General features: G+C 41.5%; 1 long non-coding RNA gene across 1 annotated transcript; it reads right to left on the bottom strand.

Annotated features, from left to right (window-relative positions):
* Window positions 1-4,320: 4,320 nt before the first annotated feature.
* Window positions 4,321-6,340, bottom strand: LOC117442601 (uncharacterized). The gene is made up of 3 exons (XR_004551533.2): window positions 4,736-6,340; window positions 4,507-4,576; window positions 4,321-4,398 (listed from the first exon to the last, which is right to left on the bottom strand). It is a non-coding gene; the product is annotated as an uncharacterized lncRNA (long non-coding RNA).
* Window positions 6,341-6,556: the final 216 nt, after the last annotated feature.

Here is a 6,556-nt window from a genome sequence, read left to right as displayed (position 1 = left end):
ACCCTAAACTTAAGTTAGTGCACCATCTTATGTTCAACAATAAATGTAGCACTTAATCCTTAATCTTACTCCTAAACTTAACCACTCAGACCTAATACCTAAACTTAAGTTAGTATGCATCAAATAGTGCATCATCTTATGTTCAACAATAAATGTAGCACTTAATCCTTAATCTTACTCCTAAACTTAACCATTCAGACCTTATGCCTAAACTTAAGTTAATACTCTTCAATTAATAGACCATCATATTCTTAATTTAAACTCTAAACCTAACCACTCTGTCTCCTTGCCTAAAGTACTTCTCCATAAAAAGTTATTTGACTTTCAATTCAAATAATTATAAATCAACTTATGATACACTTTTCTCTAAATCCAAATTGAATTTGGAAATATAATTTAGTTGTTTCCTCAGTCAGACCTCGGCCTACCATGACTGATAAGGAGAGGTGTGGTTCTTTTTAAACAGGCGGTACTTTGACACAGCAAGGCTTGTGTGGACCGCGCCCCCCCCCGACCTTGGGGACTTTATTTGGACTGGAAGGGTAATTCCCTCAGTCGGTTCCGGGTCGACCTTGGCGGGGTGGGGGAGTTGGTTCTGCCCGAATTGAGCGGTGTCCTGGTGCAGCTAATGTTTGTTGAGCCCGGTTCTCCCGGCTTGGTGAGGCCCTGTCTGGATTGGTGCGATTCGTGACTGGCACTAGGAGGCCTTTCATTTATTTTCCCTAAAATACATCTCCACAAATGACTATCTGACTCTTAATTAAAACCACTAAAATTAACTTATGGTACACTCGTAAATAAATATCATATTAGACCATCTTCAGTCTAACTGCGGACTACTTTGTTCCCCAAGAGGACCAGGTTACCCTTAATCTGACCTTTAACCTTGAACAGTCTGGCTCTTTGCCTAAATCTAAACCACATTATCTCCCCACTTTTTCACTCTGACCTTTCTTTCAAACCCTTTCTGGGCGAGGCCCCTCGGGGTGTAACGTAAGGAAACGGGCCATAAACAGATACGGTCCTTGCGGCCATGGGGAGACATCCGTTGGTAACCACCAACTAACCTCCACGGTGTCTGTCCTCAAGCTTAATTACTCTGTCTACTTCACCTGTACACACTTATGATTCAGTCATGATTCTAAGCTAGGGCATGAGCCGACACGTCATCTAGTGCGCGTGCCTTTCCTTGGATCTCTATTAACCGTGGAGCCGTCGGGCGACATGGGGAGATCCGGTGGCCATTACACAAACCTAACCCTAACCCTAACCCTAACCCTACACACTAGAACTCCACTTTTCACGGGAAAACACGCAACAACAACCCCTGCCCCTATAAATAGGAGGGCATATGCTGTCTCAGGCTCACTCTGGAAGGATCATTTGTCCTCTAAACATAACCTTCTCTTAATAATACTTACCTGATCCTATATAAAGATAGTGTTGAGGCCTTATCTGGCACACTCTGGCCTGTTGCCTGCTCCTCCTGCAGTCTTAAGTCTGTTCATACAGCTGCAGAATTTTTATGAGACACACTGCTGGATCTGATCTCCCTAGCAGGGCCACTCCTAGGATGAGATTGTATAGACGTAATAGGCAGAAACAATCGATGATTCCTAGGTTTTCTACTGAAGACGTGTCAATTTTTCAATATGGTAGATACTTAAAGCACAAACGTGATGTGTCTTCTGATATAATTTTTTAGACGTGATATAGTTACGAAAGGAGCCTGAATGAGAGAGGACCACACCTGGAGGCGTGCCAATGATGGCGAGAGCATCGATCCTTCTGCTTACAGCAGTCAGATCAAAAATGTTTTACCTAACCCTAACCCTAACCCTTAACCCTAACCCTAACCCAAACCTAACCCTAACCCTAGCAGTCAGATCAAAAATGTTTTACCTAACCCTAACCCCACGGGTGGTGGTAAATAGACCCTTAACCTAACCCTAACCCTCACCCTCCCGTTCAGAGTTCTCTTCATCATAGTTCAGTCTTCAAAACTCTAAATATATCTAACTATATCTACATTTTCAATGTTTGTTTGTCACTTTACTTCAATCGCAGTCTCCCGCCGTCTCTCTTCGGTTCCCGCCGTCCCTCTTCGTCTCGTTTCGTATCACTCCGTTTACCTCACCCCTTCCTGGTAAATACATCCTGTTGAGCAGGATCTACAGTTTCCAGTATTTTCCATTTCGTAAAATGATCAAATATGGCGGAGATATTCAAATATGTGCTTCCATATTTCATACTTTTGAAATGTATTAACTTTATATCACCGTATCTCCGTGTTTACTGGGTCTTTTTGTATGAATCAAAGACTGGGATATACAGTCGTTTCAAGCCAGTACTTTCGACAGAAACAAACGGCAATGTTGTCCAGACTGTTGTTTTTATGCGGCACTGGCTTGAACAGGTCATGTGATCTGATCACGCCGGCGTGACGGTCGACTCCAAAGGGTTAATATTAAATAAGTATTTTTACAACTTGTATTTAGAAATACTCTGTTGTAATTATTGATGCATACATATGTTCATCCATTCAATGTGGCATCTGCTATAATGGGGTTAATGTATGATATTACTTAATACAATACATTATAATATATGATATGATAATTACATTTTAGTTTTATTCATTTCTTATTTCATAGTTTCTCATTATTATTATTTTTTATCGCTCATCTTATTTTTGATTTTATTAATCTGTGTGAATCTGTGCTGTCCTGTTTTTCACTCTCACCCTGTTGCTGTTTGAACTACTGAATTTCCCCACGGGATTAATAAAGGTCCATTTTATCTTATCTTAATGTATAAGTTGATTTACTTCAATCTACTGTACAATATTACAGGAAATAGACTGCATAAAGCAAACTATATACTTTATTTGATCTAAAATATTGATGTTTCTACAACACCAATTGTGTATTTTGTGAATGAAGCGCCATCTCATGGTTAAATCCTGTAATTGAACAAATGGGGAAATTGGGCAACGCCCTCTAGCAATTTGGCAACACCCCCAGCCACTGGCATCCGCTGGGCTTTTGACTGGGACACACCCATTTGAGTCTGATCTGGAGTGCTACATCTGTAGTCAGGTTTAGTAAATCTGCACAAAGGTGTATACATCTCACTGTAAACACCCAACATTGAATGACATTATAAAATATAAGACACAACTCAAAATCATAATCACAAATAGCAAGTGTATTTTTGAATACCCCCCCCCCCCCCCCAAACAATTCGTCTTCCCACAGTTCAAGGTTAAATCCAAAACGTTCCACTTCGGGTTTCCTTCAAAATAAATAAAACTGTCGATTACCGCGTGAGAATGTCAGTCAGTTTTAGCAATCCAGTCAGTTTTGAAAATCCAGTCCTGGTTTGGGAGATGAGCGGCTCCTTTCAGTTTTGTACACAATAATCCAGGAACGTGAAGCAACAGAAGGGCATGATGACGGATGACGGTGGACGGTGGATCAGACAAACGGTACGGACTTTAAACGACCTAACTGCTGGTTGCTAACTGATGAGCGTGTTGCTCCGCCGATCCCTCTTGCTGCACACACACCTTTTCCTTCCTGCTCCGTCTAACTAAATAGGGGGAAAGGAAATGGAGGCGCCAACCAACAGCGAATCACTGGCTGGGTGGGCGTTACCGTAAGTGACTACCGGTCACATAAACACCGGTTGTTACAGTACGATGTGAGGGTCTAAGTATAGAGGGTGTCGTTATTCTCATGCTGATATTCTGAACAATCTGTGCTGTTGTATTTGCTGTAAAGTGTCTCTACTGTAGGCTATTTTTATTATATGTACAGCACTATGGCTCGACTAAAAATTGTTTATAAATGTGCTATATAAATAAAACTTGATTTGGCTCTAAAATGGTGGAATGAGCTCCCCATTGATATCAGGACAGCAGAACGCCTGCACATCTTCTGGCGCAGACTGAAAACTCATCTCTTTCGACTCCACCTCGAGCGATAGAATTACGAACGAAGAACTGCTAACAGAGCACTTATATACTAATAAAGGACTGGCTTATCTAAAGCCAGTTGAGCAGCACTTGAAATGCTTGGCTCTATGAAACCTCCTCTATTTATATGATTCCGTTTTCTTCAAGGTTGTGTCTTCCTAGTCGAATATACTTATTGTAAGACGCTTTGGATAAAAGCGTCAGCTAAATGCAATGTAATGTAATTTGATTCCATATTATATAGCTTCACTATTGGCGAAGCATATTCATTTGTTCCACGGTAAAGCATTGCACAGGAAGCATTTGATTTATAAAAGATGACAAGAGCTTGTGTGGCGTTCAAACCCGTTTATTGAATGGTTGACGACAGTATGAGAAACACATTAATCCTAAATGTCGGGGGGCTGGATTGGCACGCCAACCTATGGGGATGAAAAAAGCGTAATTAGCAATTCTAGTAATTTATAAGCTGTTTAGACTAAGCGTTATTTATTTGTCATATCATCCCTGCAGTAGTTATCATAACTCACCTCTTCCTGTTCTCTCGTCATAGTTCCCAGGGTCCGTCACAGTAAAGAGTCCCCAGGGAAACGGCGAACCCTGTTTTATCGGTCCGAGTGAAATTAATTAGCAGGATGGAGGCAGGGGTGGTTTTATATTGTGTACATTGATGCGGTTTGTAATATTTTTCCTTTGATAATTGAATTCTCAGCAGGAAACCGATGGACTGTCCACTAAAAGTAAGAATTGAGTCCTTACCCCAAGTGAAGGAGTTCAAGTATCTCGGGGTCTTGATGGGCTTCGAGCAGGACCACGGCAACAGGCCTAGTCACGGTTCATGATCCAGACCAATCCTGTAATACTGCAAAAAACCTGCAAGAGGAGGGACACAAAAACTCTGGGGAGTGATGCCCCGGGGGTTGAGTTAGTGATATGCATTAATAAATGTATACATAGAGAGGAAGTCTAAGCCTATAGGAGCATAAACTAGGGGCTGGTCCAATGTCAGCCCGAGCTAAAGCTGTAAAGGGGACAGAGACCAGTGTTAAAACAAGTTGAACACTGTGTACTAACAGAAGATTCCACATCAAACCAGCACCAAAACTGCCTTCGCCCCCTCAGACTGCCAAAACCACCACCTCAAACGACCGCCAAAACAACGGTGTTCACCACCTCAAACACAACGCCTACACCAGGGGTGGGGAACCTTTTTCCTCTCAAGGGCCATTTACATTTTTTCAACATCCTCCGAGGGCCGTACAAATTATTGACCTCTGCTTAAAAAACTAAAATCACAGCCCATTTATTTCTTCTTTCTTTCATGCTGTGCAAAGAAAAAGCAACCTCTTAATCCAGATATCTTACCATGACTCACGTATGCATGCACGTGCACGGTTGTGGCATGACCACCAAAACAGAAAGATGTGCAAATGAATTTAGTTTCCTATCCATGTGGACATGATTTAAGTGGGGGGGGGGGGGACCTAACCTCCTCCCGGGAAGATTTTTTTTTAAATGTTGAAGTTAAAAGCATCAATCTGATGCACTTTGAGAGCAACATTAAGAGATCTATGGATAATCTCTCAACACCCATATGAAACAGAACTGTAAGCATATTTACTTTTTCTTTATGGATATTTTACAAATCACTCCCCTTTCAAACTGTATTCTTGTTTATTAATAAGAACTTTTTTTTACTGTCATATAGTATTTTATACCCGTTTACTTTATTCTCTTATTTTTTTATAACTATAATGGTCATATAAAGATGTGCCTTTACCTCACTGGTTGGAGAAAAAGCTTCTTATATTCGTTAGCATAGCTAGCTAACCAGATGCTAATAACAACAAAGTTATTGACTGTATGATCAGTATGACAGATGAACAGATCGCCACTGGGCTTTCAACTAAAGACACAGCCACGCAAAAACTGCGGCATGTGTACGGCTCCTTATCTGAAGTGCCGAGCCACGTTCTGGTGCTCTCCGTCAGAACTACACCCCTGTCAGACGAGACATATACCACGTGATGACACGTTAGGCTCGTGTTGTGTTCATGGACCCTGACCGTGACCAGGAAAAACAGGCACTCGCTTGTTTAATTTTTTTGCGGTCTAGATTTCTTATCTTTTTTGCGTGTGTTTATAAATTACCTCGAGGGCCGTACCAAATTGTCTCGCGGGCCGTATACGGCCCGGGGGCCGGAAGTTCCCCACCCCTGGCCTACACCATCTCAAACGCAACCACGTTCACAAACAACCCCATAACAACCACGTTCAATGCTTCAAAAAGTGCGTTTAAACCAATTAAACATAAACTTTTTGGAGAAAAAAAACACTGCAATTCCTGCAAAGACAATAATAATGACAAAGTTCACTTACATGAAAATGAAGGATCCTTGATGGTGTCAGAAGGTTTCTTTACTCCAAAGACGTTACGATGGGCTTCGAGCAGGACCACAGCAATAGGCCCCGTCACGGTTCATGATCCACGTTATTTTTACAAAAACAGTATACACAATATGCATAATAAACATAATAATAACATCACTTTACAAGCCAGGGAAGGTGCCTGAATCCTGG

The sequence above is a fragment of the Pseudochaenichthys georgianus genome, unplaced genomic scaffold, assembly GCF_902827115.2.
Source record: "Pseudochaenichthys georgianus unplaced genomic scaffold, fPseGeo1.2 scaffold_445_arrow_ctg1, whole genome shotgun sequence".
Taxonomy (NCBI): Eukaryota; Metazoa; Chordata; class Actinopteri; order Perciformes; family Channichthyidae; genus Pseudochaenichthys; species Pseudochaenichthys georgianus.
This window is presented reverse-complemented; position numbering and strand designations above follow the sequence as displayed.